The sequence below is a fragment of the Ambystoma mexicanum genome, chromosome 11 (assembly GCF_040938575.1).
Source record: "Ambystoma mexicanum isolate Mex_15411 chromosome 11, UKY_AmexF1_1, whole genome shotgun sequence".
NCBI classification, from domain to species: Eukaryota; Metazoa; Chordata; class Amphibia; order Caudata; family Ambystomatidae; genus Ambystoma; species Ambystoma mexicanum.
Window position 1 is genome coordinate 1201247135 of NC_090934.1, and position 15769 is coordinate 1201262903.

Here is a 15769-nt window from a genome sequence, read left to right on the forward strand (position 1 = left end):
AGTGTACCACCATTAATATGTAAAACCGAAAGCTTTTTTTCATATTTCGGTGGTTTTTTTGGACAGTAAATTGCACATTTTGTAGGCCATTTTTCCAAAATTTTCCCGGGGGGAGAACCCCCGGCACCCCCTTTGGGGGGGTGGGCTCGCGCGCTGCGCGCGCTCGCTACTAAATTCAACCTGGAAAATTTACGCCCCACCAACTTTCAAACTCACCAGCGCCACTGCTAGTGAGATCACAGATTTTTAAGCCTTTTGCAGTGAGAGACGAAAGAATGAAGAGACGTCGGGGGAAGAAGGGTAAAAACGGATGGTCCTGATAGTTTGTGACGGTAAAAATGGAGAGAAGTGATGAGGTTGGTGTAGCAGTGTGATGTGACAGAGTGCAGGATGTAACAGAGTATGGGGAGTGATTCCTTGTAGGTGACAAGAAGAACCTGGGAAAGGATTTTACAGCAGCAATGGATGTCCATATAGTATGATGAATCAGTAGTGATTCCCCCCAGAATCTTGACCTGGAACTCTTCTCGTATGGCCAGGGGAAGGCAGATGCTTCCTGATCCCAACCCTGGGGGTGGTGTTCTGCGGGAGGATCACATGGAGTGGGAACAGGCCAGGAGGAAGCAAAAACTCCCTTGTTTAATTTTCCCTGAAACCCCAATCTTGTAATGGCTTATTGTAAGGTAGAAGAAGGAGGGAAAACTAACTTGGTTGGCAGGGACTTCAAGTCCCATAATTCTTCAGTACTGGGACGAGGAAAAGGGATGCAGAGGAATATTGCTGTGGGGGCAGTCAGCTAATTAGTGTAAACGACCTACACCTGAGGGAGACTGAGAGGCATAAAAAGCCCCCTCAGGTGCAGGAAGAGGGAGAACATGAACAGCAGGAGCAGCAGGAGAGGAGAAAGCAGTGGGGGCTGCAGAGGAAAGTGAAGCTGGCACGAGAGAAGATGCCGGGACCATTGTGCAGCCAAGAGCGGTGTCAAGTCCTGTGAGGGTCTTTGCCTCAAGCTATTCCTGTTGCAGAGGTTGCGCAGTGGGAAGCGTAAGAACGGGACGCTTGCCCATTGAAGGCTTGTTGTGCAGAGGTTGCGCAGCAGGAAGAGGAAGTAGCAAGGGAAGTGTACCCTCGTTAAAGGCTTTAGGTGGCTGGGTTGCACCTGAGCCTCTGCTGACTGGAGGAAGCTCCAATTTCGAGTGGCGTGAGCGGAGGTGAACCAGACGAGGCTGTTTGTCTGACAGTGAGGAGCCACAATGACAGAAGACCTGCGAACACCAGGCAGAGCTAGATTGAGCGACTTACCTTGTGAGTTCACAGCTTGCAAGTGACTCCGGATCGCTCTGAAGCTATCCATGGCAGGCAGTTTCACTCGCGTGTGAGTGAGAGAAGCAGTGATTACAATTCTGAATACTGAACCGTACAAAACCAACAAATGTTTTACTTATTAAAGCAAAGTGACTGTGCAAGCAAGCATGTGAGTTGGTGCAAGGGCCAAAATCCCTGTGGCGAAGCTTTAGTCCAAACAAAAGCGTACAAACAATACCAAGCAAAGAGTATTTAAAAACCCGGCAATACCAATACAACAAACATTGCTCAAGATTTCGGGAGGATAGCTCAGGGGCAACGTGCTCGCCTTACAAGCAAGATGACATGGAGCATCACAGGTTTGTCACAATTGTCACATTGTCAATTGTCACAAGCTTTGACACTCTCCTCCCCGATGGCTGTAAGATCCTCTCCGCGCCCAGATCCAACCGTTCTGGAGGGGGTGTAGCCTTGATCTTCCCCGAGTGGATTCCTACCTCTGTCATTCCTATGCAGGCCTACTCCTCTTTCAAATGCCTTGTCTGAGGCTTTCTCTCTCTCCTTGCAACTCACTTACCATGGCTCTATCTATCAGCCATCTGGTCAAATCACCTCCTTCCTCTCTGAGTGGGCGGACCTCACTTCCTCCCTCCTGGCCTCAACCACTCAACTCCCCCTTCTTGGAGACTTCAACATCCATCTGGATGCTTTTGCAACCTCTGTGACTCTCTCTCTCTCTTTCTATTCTCCCGTCTGGCCCAACTCACCCTGCTGGGCACACCCTGGATGCTCTGATCTCTTCAGATCTCCCACTCTCTATCCCTCTGACCACTCCTCTCTCCTTGAGTGATCACTCTCTCCTTTCCTCCCATCTCTCCCTCTCTACCCATCAGGCCAAGCCAACTCCAACACTGCCATGTACCTTCTCGTTCATCCGACCCATGAAGCGTGTGTCAGTTGAGGCTTTCACTTCCACTTTCTCTGCCCCTCCTCCTCTGGCTGACTCACATCATGACACAGCCCTTTCCATGCTCTACTCTTCTATCTCTGATACTCTTGATGTTCTTGCCCCTGTCATGAACCTCCGCTTGAAGCCCAAAACCAAGTGCAGCTCTTGGTATGACTCTGACCTAGTTACCCTTAAACACAAGTGTAGGGTGGCTGAGAGGAAATGGTGGGCTTCTTGTGCATCCTCTGACAAACTGGACTGCGCCTGCTACAAAGGAAATACCAGCTCCTTGTCCGCACTAAGAAGGGAGCCCACATCCAAGCCTGCATCTTTGCGGCATCTAACAACTTGGCCATACCCTTTAAAATCTGCAAGGAGCTGGCCAACCGTGCTGCAGTCTTTACCTCTCCTGTCACCTCCGAGGCCATCTGCATGGCCTTTGCCTTTCATTTCATCTCAAAACCCAGGACATCCTGTCCACCCTCTCGTCCTTTCCTCCTCCTCCCGCTTCTCTCTCCGCTACCTTTGGCCCCCCTGCAGCCGCCTCTCCTCCTTCTTTCTCATTTTTTCCTCTGTTCTCCCTTGAAGAGATTTCCAGAAAGTCCAATCTATGAAAGTATCGTCAAAACAGGTTATTTCCTGTTCATCCAAAACCACCAAGGACCACATCGACACCCTTGCTCCTGCTCTGGCCAACTTCTGCAACCACTCCTTCGCCTCTGTAGCCTTCCCCTCCCCTCTGAAGCACTCTCTTGTGCACCCTCTTCTCAAGAAACCCATAGCTGACCCCTATTGCCTGGCTAACTATCACCCGATCTCTATCACTCCTTTCCTGGGCAAACTCCTGGAAAAGCTGGCCATCTCCCAGCTTAATCTTCACTCCGATTCTGTTGGTTGTGTCCATGACCATCAGTCTGGCTTCAGAGCTGCCAGAAGCATGGAAAGTGCTTTCCTGAACATCCATGAAGACCTGCTCCCCACCCTTCATTCTAATATCCCATAGGTCCTCATTTTCCTCGATCTTTCTTCTGCCTTTCACATGGTCAACCATGTCATCCTGCTCAATCGCCTCCATGATAAGCTTGGTATCACTGATCAGGCCCTGGCCTGGCTGACCCCCTTTCTCTCCAACCGACCCTCCTAGGCCCAACTTGGGTCCTTCCTTTCCTCTATCTCACTTTCTACCTCTGTGTTCCCCAGGAGTCTAACCTCTCTCCTTGGCTTTTCAACCAATACCTGGCACCACCCGCCCACTGCATTTCTGCTCTCTGCTGAAACTTTCAGAGCTATGTGGATGACAACCAACTTGTTTTCAGGCTCCCCTCTGCCACCTCTTCTCCCTCTCTCATCTCTGACTGTGTGTCTGCAATCCAGGTGTGGTGCGCCGCCAACAACCTCTGCCTTAATGCCAGTAAGACAGAGATCCTCCTCATCGGCACACCTGCACCTTCCTTTCCTGTCACTATCTGGCCAGCCTCCCTTGGCTCTCTCCCTGCTCCCACTTGCGAGGCTAAGAACCTCTGGGTCATCTTCGACTCCACAGGTTCCTTTTCCCCACACATCTCTGACGTCTCAAAAAAAGTCTAACTACCATCTGAACCTCCTCAGAGGTATTCTTCCTTGCCTCTCCTTCCCCCAGAAGCTCACTGTTTCCAGAGCTCTGTTTCTCTCTAGGCTGGACTATTGCAACAACCTCTTTGCCAATCTGCCTGCAACCACTCTCCGCCCTCTGCAGCTCATCCAGAACAGGACTGTGAGACTTGTCCTTGGCCTCAAGCCCTGCAATCGTATCTCTCCAGCCCTGAAATCCCTTAATTGGCTCCCAGCATCTGCAAGGATTACATTCAAGACCCTTTGCATTGTCCACAAGGCTTTCTGGTGCCTGGTTCTGCAATACCTTGAACTCTCCCTCTATAAATACCTTCCTACTTGAGCTCTTCGCTACTTCACCTCCAACTCCCTCAGGGTCAGTCGCTTCTCCAAGCAACAACTTGGGGGTAGATCCCTTTCCTCTGCTGGGGCATCCGTCTGGAACAGCCTCTCTGCCTCTCTGAAACTTGAGGAGAACCATCTTCGGTTCCGGAAGCACCTCAAGACCTTCCTCTTTGCTTCTGCCTTTGCTCTTCCTCTCCCCTGCTAAACTGTCTGCTTTGGCACCGGGCACCTGGTTACCCTCTGATATCGGGCCCAGATCCCTGCCCTCCCAGCCATACACCCGCACTGCCTCCTGACAACCCTTGCACTTGGGTCTGTATCTTCTACACTGCAGTCCCCTTCGAGCACTTATAATACACCCGTTGTTTACACCTTATTTTCTGACTTACCATCTGCTGGGCACACTACCTGTTGTTGTTCTATCACGTGTTCAGCACTTACTACTCTTCCCCTGCCTCTCGCACTTCCCCCTTCCCTCTCCCCTGCACTCGCACGTTCTTAATGCCACAGGGCCTAGTAAGATCGTTGTTCTGTCCTCCCTTGTTTCCCCTACCTTGCATCGTTGCGCTCTGAAACAGTTGTGTATTGGCGCAATACAAATAAAATATCATATATAAATATCGGCCTCAGAAGGAAGGTGAGTAAGAGCAATATTCGATTGAATAGAAATGATTTCATCCATAAAACATGCGGACAAGGAATTACAGAGGGCCTGGGAGGAGGGAAGAGGAAACGGTAAGCTAGTGGAGAGATTACGAACCACTTTGAACAACTCCTTGGGGTGATTCACAGAAGTTTCAATAATAGATGCGACGTAGACATGTTTGGCACATGAAATGGCTAGGTGATACTGGGAGGTAACCAGAGACAAGGCAAGCTTTTTCCTGGGGGTATAAGAGTGCCTCCACTTTTGCTCCATCTGCCTGCATTGTAGGCGAAGGGCACGCAGCTTGTCCATGAACCACTGCTGAGAGGGGCGTGAAGATAGCCTAGATGTCTTGAGCTGAGCAAGGCTGCCTGCAACTGCGGTCAGAGTACTAGTTAAAGAATTCATGTCCACAGGGGACAGCCCTGAAAGTCGGGCAAGTATAAAAGAGGTCCATCAGATTTAGATACTGAGCGCCATCCACGCCACTGGACTAATTTGGCTGGTGGAGGAGATGGCGGGCCCTTAATGCCCCAGGTGAAGGGAACAAAGAAATGATCAGACCACAGGATTTGAAAGGCCACAAAAAGAGTGATCTCAGCATCTGCTGATAAAATCAGGTCCAAGGTGTTACCTAAGTAATGGGTCTGTTCATGAACCTGCTGGGGGAGGGAGAGTTCTTTCATAGAGGACAGAAAGCTTTGAATCTTAAAGTTCTCCACCTCATTGACCTTAATATTAAAGTCACCCACAATTGTAATTGGTTATTTATAACATGCTTAATACCCAGAGATTTCTAAGCGTGGACCCGGGCATCAAACCTGTGTTGCTCCGCGTCGTCTTGCTACCAAGGCGAGTACGTTGCCCCAGAGCTATCCTCCCGACACAATGGCATATCATCCTGACAAACACAGTTGTTGTTTACTTGAAGGAGATGAATGTAAATCCTGTTCTTACTCCAGGAGAAGTTGGAACCTATCACTTCTTTTCGTACATTGTTGATACAACTGAACTTTTTATTATCAAGTTTTGAATCCGAAAGAACTGTGTTGGAACTCTGTGGCAAAACAGAATTTCCTGATTTCTTTTGAACTGTGGAGCAAATCCTTGCTCAAACCTGGGGAAGGGGAATTAACCCAGGTTATGAGAAGAGGCAATGGCCACATTGTGATGTGGTTTTATGTTATATGTAATTGTTGGATTAAACTGCCATACATTTCCTTATTGATTTATTGAGTATACAACTGAGAGGGACAGATAACCTTTTCTAGGAGTATTTTCTTTGCTTTATTCTAGGCAGGAAAATCCTTGCCAGGGTAGGGATAGAGTGGCGTTTATCCTACCTGTTTATTTAATAAAATGCTAAAGTTGAAAACTCTTTACAAAGTTGTCGGCCTCACATTTCTTACCCCTCACAATAGGTTCTGAGATGTTGGATGGTTGGGGAAATCCAAGGGTCAAGGCACAGACAAGAGGGATAATGGTACTCAACAAGAGCACTAGTGCTAGGTTAAAATCTGGGAAGGCCTTCTCACTGGAGTTGGTAACAGATGGAAAGAGCACCTAAAGGAAGGTCCTGACTTTATTCAGATGAGGAGTTATTTAGTCCAGTGAGTTTGAGAAAAACTGGGCCGACTGATTGTGGAGGGTGACCAGAAAATGGTCAGAGTATGAGGAGTCAAGGTGAAGACAGTGGCTGTAGTCATGTTTACGGCAGGTTGAATTGACAGAAGTTCAGTGTCAGAGATTTGATTAAGAGGTCTAAGTCATTGGAAAAGAGAGATTGAAGACTCAAGGAGGTCAATAGATGAGAATTATGCAAGAAGAGGTAGAGCAAGGAGCTGAATACAAACATACTCAAAAGAAAATGAGATTAAGTAATTAGGGAGAGAGGTGGATGGCGTGTCTTTACTGATCATAAGACCTCCCATCCTGCCATCCTTCTACCCATCCTGCCATCCTTCTAGGATAATCAGTAAGAGTAGGGAAAGTTAGAGGAATCAGCGTGAGGGCTTCTAGTGAGGCTGATGAAGATATGGTGTTTACCCCATTGATATACACAGGTTACTGGTTATCAGCACATAGAGACCCATTTTATGATATGGGGCCTCATTACGAGGTATGCCGGTAGCCATGCTGCTATTGGCGGCATGGCTGCCGGCAAAACCGCATCCGTGTCCGTGTCCTCGGAATGAGGACTTACCAGACCATTCCGAGTTCGGATGGCCCGGTAATTCCTCACTCGAGGACACGGACACGGTTCATCCCCATTCCCATTTCAGCCCCCATAGGGCTGAATGGGAGAGGGAGCAAACAACGGGCCATAACGAGATGGCCCGTTGTTTGCTCCCTCTTCCCCTCCCGGGACCCGGTATGCACGCCTGGTTTTCCCAGGCATGCTTAAAGTGTCCCACGAGGGGACCTCGTAATGTGGCGGAACGGGTTGAACGGCGCCGCAGCCTTTTACGGCGCCGTTTAACCCGTTCCGCCAGGGTCGTAATGAGGCCCATAGTGTGGAACTTAGGGCCCAATTCTGCTAGAGGTGTTACACATCCATGGTCCTTAGGGCCATATTCTGCCCGCGTTGTAATTCATGGGTGAATTCCTGATTCGGAATGAACATTTGCTTTTAACACCAGTTTTCTATGTTCATAATGGGACCTATTCTGGTAGAGGTGGAACAACCCCATGGGGATATTACACCTCTAGCAGAATAGGCCCATTATAAAGATAGGTGTAAAAAACAGGTGTACATTCCGAATGGGGAATTCACCAATGAATTACACCTCTAGCATAATTACACCTCCATCAGAATTGGCCACTAAGTCCAGACCTGCTTCCTTTATCACTATGTGCCGACATCATCCCTTATCACTGTGTCCCTTCTTGAGTAACAAACCCACTGCCTGTGTATTTGTAATGATCTTAGGGTGTGAGGGAAACAGTGTTCATTTTTAATTTAATTCATATTTTTACTTTTTCCTCCAGAATATGCAGCATAGTTTATATGAACAAACAAACACTGCTTTCACCACAAGAAGTATTCAACATTTTAAGGCATCACGTAAAAGGCAATATTTCCACACTTCCAGCAACTAATCCAGAAAATGGTCAGGTGTTCCTATACAGTTATGAAGGACAAAAGCATAGAAAAGATGATTGGAGATGTGATCAGTATAAATGGATTCAGAAAGGAAGGCCTGCTCTGCCGAGGGCCAGTCCTCTGGTGTGGAATACCTACTTCCAAAGATTAATTGGTAGAGAGGAAGTTACATTTTACAGATATGGATATGAAGGTCTTGATGGAAGTGTTGAAAAAGTGATTGTCCATTATCTAGTCGAAGACAAAACACCTGAGCCATGCATGCCTCATGGAAATATGAGAAAATACACCTTAAGAGCTCATGTTCGCACAATGCCATCTGTGCTGATAGAAATTGCTGAAAATAAAGATTTAGGTCCAACTTCAATTTACCAGAAAATAATTGCAGAATGCAATGCTTCCCCTACCCACATGAGAATTACAGTGCCGAAAAATACAGAGCAAATAAAAAATAAACTTAAGTATGGGAAACAGAAATGTAGTATCAGTCATGATGATTCATATAACATCTACGAGCTTCACTATGGACTGGAAGGGTGTGTATGCCATTACTCTCTGGTTCCCGAACTTATTGTAACTTTGGCTCTTCCAGACATTATCAATATTTTTGAGGAAGTGATGAAGTTGAATTCAAGAACCCTAATTTCATATGACACGACATTTCAATTGGGTGATTTTTACCTCTCTCGACTAATATTCCAATGTTCATTGTTTGAGGAAAATCCTGCAATCCCTGCCTTTGTACTGATTCATGATAAACGCACAACGATTGCTCATGAAACATTTTTTGTAGCAAAGCGTATGCCTCAAATTAACCAGAGTTACATTACTATAGTAACAGACAGAGAAGCTGCTATTGTGAAATCTGTAGAGAATATTATTCCAAGATGCAAGCATGTGGTTTGTTGGAACCACATATTGAAAGACGTGGAATTCTGGGTTTCAGGTCATGAAGGAGGAAAAACAGACAGAAAAGTGTACACCAATAATGTTCTACAGCTCTTAGACTGCAAAACTGAAGAAGACTTTCTAACATTGTTGGAAAAACTAAGGGCCACATGGAGTGCTTCTTTTGTGAAATATTTTGAGGAATAACTGAGCAAAGACATCTTGACAAAGGCAGGCAGATGGGTCTTGGAAACAGTTGGCATTTATAGGAAAACCAGTGGTTTTACGACTAATGTGTCAGAAAGCATGAATGCAGTGATGAAAAGACTGACTAAGCACAAAGAGGTTCACATGGATGAAATGGTATTGGCAATCTACTTTTTGCAAACATTTTATCTAAAGGAAGTGTTGAGAAGACAGTGTGGTATGGGGAATTATCACCTGTCAAACAGGCATGCTGGTAAAAAACTTAATTCTGGTGATGTTGAATTCCCATTTGATTACATACCTGTGGAAAAGATAGTGGACTTTATAAAGAAGGGTCACTATGATGAGGAACCTGTAACAATATCAAAAGGTGATGAGCGCAAATCAAATACAATGGAAGGCCTAGCAGACTTGATAGTTAAGCAAAACCGAGTATTTCTTCAGGCACAGTCTGGATGTTTCACAGTTACCGGATTACGAGACAAAAAGTATGTGGTAAAGTTATTCCCAGTTGAAACATGCTCTTGCAACAGTTCACGAACATGCTACCACATTTTGGCTGCACAGAAGTCAATTGGTAAGAGTTCAAGTAAGAAAAGAATAGTGTACTCTCTGAAAAAGCTAAGGATGAATGTCAGAAAAGGCAAATCTGGAAGGAAAGAAATTAGACAGAGCGAGTCACTTGTCCCAACAGGTAGCGAAGAGCGGAGAGTCTTCTCCTTTGCATGTGCTCCCCTCATACACTTGATTCCACTTGCACAGCCCTATCAGACACTGCTGGTGAGTGCCCCTGCTCTTGTGTTTCCTCTTACTGTCCCCCTTCCCTCCACTTTCGTTTCGTCTTTGTGTTTTTTTGCTTGTTTGGTCCTTTCCCAGTCCCTCCCGGACCTTCACCCCTGCACACCCTGGTCCGCCTGCAACTCCTGGATTGGGCCATGAGCGAATCACGTGTCCCTCATCCTGAAGAACTCCAGGGCAGCCTTGCCTGAACAGCCATCGGCTACGGCTTCTGTGACAAGACTGTGCTCTTCTACCATACAGCATACCATCATACCTTTAACTGACAAGTTCTACTCCATATATCCAGGTACTGGCAGAGAAATCACTATAGACCATGTTTGTGAGTAATGGGTTTATGACAGCATATTGGTGCACTTTTCTCATTTCAAAATGTTCTTCATGTGTATTTGCATCATTTTCAGGTGAGTTTTGCTGCCGTTGTATATACTAGGGTACCGTTCTGGCCCGTTCTGGGTACTTTTTTATGTGAAAATGTAGCTTTTGGGCAGCAATGGGTTAATGACAGCACATTGTGCAACGTTCCCCATTTCCAAAATGTTCTTCATGTGTGTTTGCATCATTTTCAGGTGAGTTTTGCTGCCGTTGTATATACTAGGGTACCGTTCTGGGTACTTTTTTGTGTGAAAATGTAGCTTTTGGGCTGCAATGGGTTAATGACAACACATTGTTCAACCTTCCCCATTTCCAAAATGTTCTTCATGTGTTTTTGCATCATTTTCAGGTGAGTTTTGCTGCAGTTGTATATATTAGGGTACCATTCCGGCCCGTTTTGGGTACTTTTTCGTGTGAAAATGTAGCTTTTGGGCAGCAATGGGTTAATGACAGCACATTGTTCAACCTTCCCCATTTCCAAAATGTTCTTCATGTGTGTTTGCATCATCATTTTCAGGTGAGTTTTGATGCCGTTGTATATTCTAGGGAACCGTTCCGGCCAGTTCCGGGTACTTTTTTGTGTGAAAATGTAGCTTTTGGGCAGCAATGGGTTAATGACAGCACATTGTTCAACCTTCCCCATTTCCAAAATGTTCTTCATGTGTGTTTGCATCATTTTCAGGTGAGTTTTGCTGCCGTTGTATATATTAGGGTACCATTCCGGCCCGTTCTGTGTACTTTTTCGTGTGAAAATGTAGCTTTTGGGCAGAAATGGGTTAATGACAGCACATTATTCAACCTTCCCCATTTACAAAATGTTCTTCATGTGTGTTTGCATCATTTTCAGGTGAGTTTTGCTGCCGTTGTATATACTAGGGTACTGTTCCGGCCGGTTGCGGGTACTTTTTCATGTGAAAATGTAGCTTTTTGGCAGCAATGGGTTAATGACAGCACATTATTCAACCTTCCCCATTTCCAAAATATTCTTCATGTGTGTTTGCATCAGTTTCAGGTGAGTTTTGCTGCCGTTGTATATATTAGGGTACCGTTCCGGGTACTTTTTCATGTGAAAATGTAGCTTTTCGGCAGCAATAGGTTAAGGACAGCACATTGTTCAACTTTTCCCATTTCTAAAATGTTCTTCATGTATGTTTGCATCATTTTCAGGTGTGTTTTGCTGCCGTTGAATATACTAGGGTACCGTTCCGGCCCGTTCCGGGTACTTTTTCGTGTGAAAATGTAGCTTTTGGGCAGCAATGGGTTAATGACAGCACATTGTTCAACCTTCCCCATTTCCAAAATGTTCTTCATGTGTGTTTGCATCATCATTTTCAGGTGAGTTTTGATGCCGTTGTATATTCTAGGGTACCGTTCCGGCCAGTTCCGGGTACTTTTTTGTGTGAAAATGTAGCTTTTGGGCAGCAATGGGTTAATGGCAGCACATTGTTCAACCTTCCCCATTTCCAAAATGTTCTTCATGTGTGTTTGCATCATTTTCAGGTGAGTTTTGCTGCCGTTGTATATATTAGGGTACCATTCCGGCCCGTTCTGGGTACTTTTTCGTGTGAAAATGTAGCTTTTGGGCAGAAATGGGTTAATGACAGCACATTATTCAACCTTCCCCATTTACAAAATGTTCTTCATGTGTGTTTGCATCATTTTCAGGGGAGTTTTGCTGCCGTTGTACATACTAGGGTACTGTTCCGGCCGGTTGCGGGTACTTTTTCATGTGAAAATGTAGCTTTTCGGCAGCAATGGGTTAATGACAGCACATTGTTCAACCTTCCCCATTTCCAAAATATTCTTCATGTGTGTTTGCATCAGTTTCAGGTGAGTTTTGCTGCCGTTGTATATGTTAGGGTACCGTTCCGGGTACTTTTTCGTGTGAAAATGTAGCTTTTGGGCAGCAATGGGTTAAGGACAGCACATTGTTCAACCTTTCCCATTTCCAAAATGTTCTTCATGTGTGTTTGTATCATTTTCAGGTGTGTTTTGGTGCCGTTGAATATACTAGGGTACCGTTCCAGGTACTTTTTCGTGTGAAAATGTAGCTTTTGGGCAGCAATTGGTTAATGACAGCACATTGTTCAACCTTTCCCATTTCCAAAATGTTCTTCATGTGTGTTTGCATCATTTTCAGGTGAGTTTTGCTGCCATTGTATATACTAGGGTGCTGTTCCGGCCGGTTGCGGGTACTTTTTCGTGTGAAAATGTAGCTTTTCGGCAGCAATGGGTTAATGACAGCACATTGTTCAACCTTTCCCATTTCCAAAATATTCTTCATGTGTGTTTGCATCAGTTTCAGGTGAGTTTTGCTGCCGTTGTATATATTAGGGTACCGTTCCGGGTACTTTTTCGTGTGAAAATGTTGCTTTTGGGCAGCAATGGGTTAATGACAGCACATTGTTCAACCTTTCCCATTTCCAAAATGTTCTTCATGTGTGTTTGCATCATTTTCAGGTGAGTTTTGCTGCCGTTGAATATACTAGGGTACCGTTCCGGGTACTTTTTCGTGTGAAAATGTAGCTTTTGAGCAGCAATGGGTTAATGACAGCACATTGTTCAACCTTCCCCATTTCTAAAATGTTCTTCATGTGTGTTTGCATCATTTTCAGGTAGGTTTTGCTGCCGTTGTATATATTAGGGTACCATTCCGGCCCGTTGCGGGTACTTTTTCATGTGAAAATGTAGCTTTTGGGCAGCAATGGGTTAATGACAGCACATTGTTCAACCTTCCCCATTTCCAAAATATTCTTCAAGTGTGTTTGCATCAGTTTAGGTGAGTTTTGCTGCCGTTGTATATATTAGGGTACCGTTCCGGGTAGTTTTTCGTGTGAAAATGTAGCTTTTGGGCAGAAATGGGTTAATGACAGCACATTATTCAACCTTCCCCACTTACAAAATGTTTTTCATGTGTGTTTGCATCATTTTCAGGTGAGTTTTGCTGCCGTTGTATATACTAGGGTGCTGTTCCGGCCGGTTGCGGGTACTTTTTCGTGTGAAAATGTAGCTTTTCGGCAGCAATGGGTTAATGACAGCACATTGTTCAACCTTGCCCATTTCCAAAATATTCTTCATGTGTGTTTGCATCAGTTTCAGGTGAGTTTTGCTGCCGTTGTATATATTAGGGTACCGTTCCGGGTACTTTTTCGTGTGAAAATGTTGCTTTTGGGCAGCAATGGGTTAATGACAGCACATTGTTCAACCTTTCCCATTTCCAAAATGTTCTTCATGTGTGTTTGCATCATTTTCAGGTGAGTTTTGCTGCCGTTGAATATATTAGGGTACCATTCCGGCCCGTTCTGGGTACTTTTTCATGTGAAAATGTAGCTTTTGGGCAGCAATGGGTTAATGACAGCACATTGTTCAACCTTCCCCATTTCCAAAATGTTCTTCATGTGTGTTTGCATGATTTTCAGGTGAGTTTTGCTGCCATTGTATATACTAGGGTACTGTTCCGGCCCGTTGCGGGTACTTATTTGTGTGAAAATGTAGCTTTTGGGCAGCAATGGGTTAAAGACAGCACATTGTTCAACCTTCCCCATTTCCAAAATGTTCTTCATTGTGTTTGCATCAGATAAGGTGAGTTTTGCTGCCGTTCTATATATTAGGGTACCGTTCCGGGTACTTTTCCGTGTGAAAATGTAGCTTTTGGGCAGAAATGGGTTAATGACAGCACATTATTCAACCTTCCCCATTTACAAAATGTTCTTCATGTGTGTTTGCATCATTTTCAGGTGAGTTTTGCTGCCGTTGTATATACTAGGGTACTGTTCCGGCCGGTTGCGGGTACTTTTTCGTGTGAAAATGTAGCTTTTCGGCAGCAATGGGTTAATGACAGCACATTGTTCAACCTCGCCCATTTCCATAATATTCTTCATGTGTGTTTGCATCAGTTTCAGGTGAGTTTTGCTGCCGTTGTATATATTAGGGTACCGTTCTGGGTACTTTTTCGTGTGAAAATGTAGCTTTTGGGCAGCAATGGGTTAATGACAGCACATTGTTCAACCTTTCCCATTTCCAAAATGTTCTTCATGTCTGTTTGCATCATTTTCAGGTGAGTTTTGCTGCCGTTGAATATACTAGGGTACCGTTCCGGCCCGTTCCGGGTACTTTTTCGTGTGAAAATGTAGCTTTTGAGCAGCAATGGGTTAATGACAGCACATTGTTCAACCTTCCCCATTTCTAAAATGTTCTTCATGTGTGTTTGCATCATTTTCAGGTGAGTTTTGCTGCCGTTGTATATATTAGGGTACCATTCCGGCCCGTTCTGGGTACTTTTTCATGAGAAAATGTAGCTTTTGGGCAGCAACGGGTTAATGACAGCACATTGTTCAACCTCGCCCATTTCCATAATATTCTTCATGTGTGTTTGCATCAGTTTCAGGTGAGTTTTGCTGCCGTTGTATATATTAGGGTACCGTTCTGGGTACTTTTTCGTGTGAAAATGTAGCTTTTGGGCAGCAATGGGTTAATGACAGCACATTGTTCAACCTTTCCCATTTCCAAAATGTTCTTCATGTCTGTTTGCATCATTTTCAGGTGAGTTTTGCTGCCGTTGAATATACTAGGGTACCGTTCCGGCCCGTTCCGGGTACTTTTTCGTGTGAAAATGTAGCTTTTGAGCAGCAATGGGTTAATGACAGCACATTGTTCAACCTTCCCCATTTCCAATATGTTCTTCATGTGTGTTTGCATGATTTTCAGGTGAGTTTTGCTGCCATTGTATATACTAGGGTACTGTTCCGGCCCGTTGCGGGTACTTATTTGTGTGAAAATGTAGCTTTTGGGCAGCAATGGGTTAATGACAGCACATTGTCAACCTTCCCCATTTACAAAATGTTCTTCATGTGTGTTTGCATCATTTTCAGGTGAGTTTTGCTGCCGTTGTATATACTAGGGTACTGTTCCGGCCGGTTGCGGGTACTTTTTCATGTGAAAATGTAGCTTTTCGGCAGCAATGGGTTAATGACAGCACATTGTTCAACCTTCCCCATTTCCAAAATATTCTTCATGTGTGTTTGCATCAGTTTCAGGTGAGTTTTGCTGCCGTTGTATATATTAGGGTACCGTTCCGGGTACTTTTTCGTGTGAAAATGTAGCTTTTGGGCAGCAATGGGTTAAGGACAGCACATTGTTCAACCTTTCCCATTTCCAAAATGTTCTTCATGTGTGTTTGTATCATTTTCAGGTGTGTTTTGCTGCCGTTGAATATACTAGGGTACCGTTCCGGGTACTTTTTCGTGTGAAAATGTAGCTTTTGGGCAGCAATTGGTTAATGACAGCACATTGTTCAACCTTTCCCATTTCCAAAATGTTCTTCATGTGTGTTTGCATCATTTTCAGGTGAGTTTTGCTGCCATTGTATATACTAGGGTACTGTTCCGGCCCGTTGCGGGTACTTTTTCGTGTGAAAATGTAGCTTTTCGGCAGCAATGGGTTAATGACAGCACATTGTTCAACCTTGCCCATTTCCAAAATATTCTTCATGTGTGTTTGCATCAGTTTCAGGTGAGTTTTGCTGCCGTTGTATATATTAGGGTACCGTTCCGGGTACTTTTTC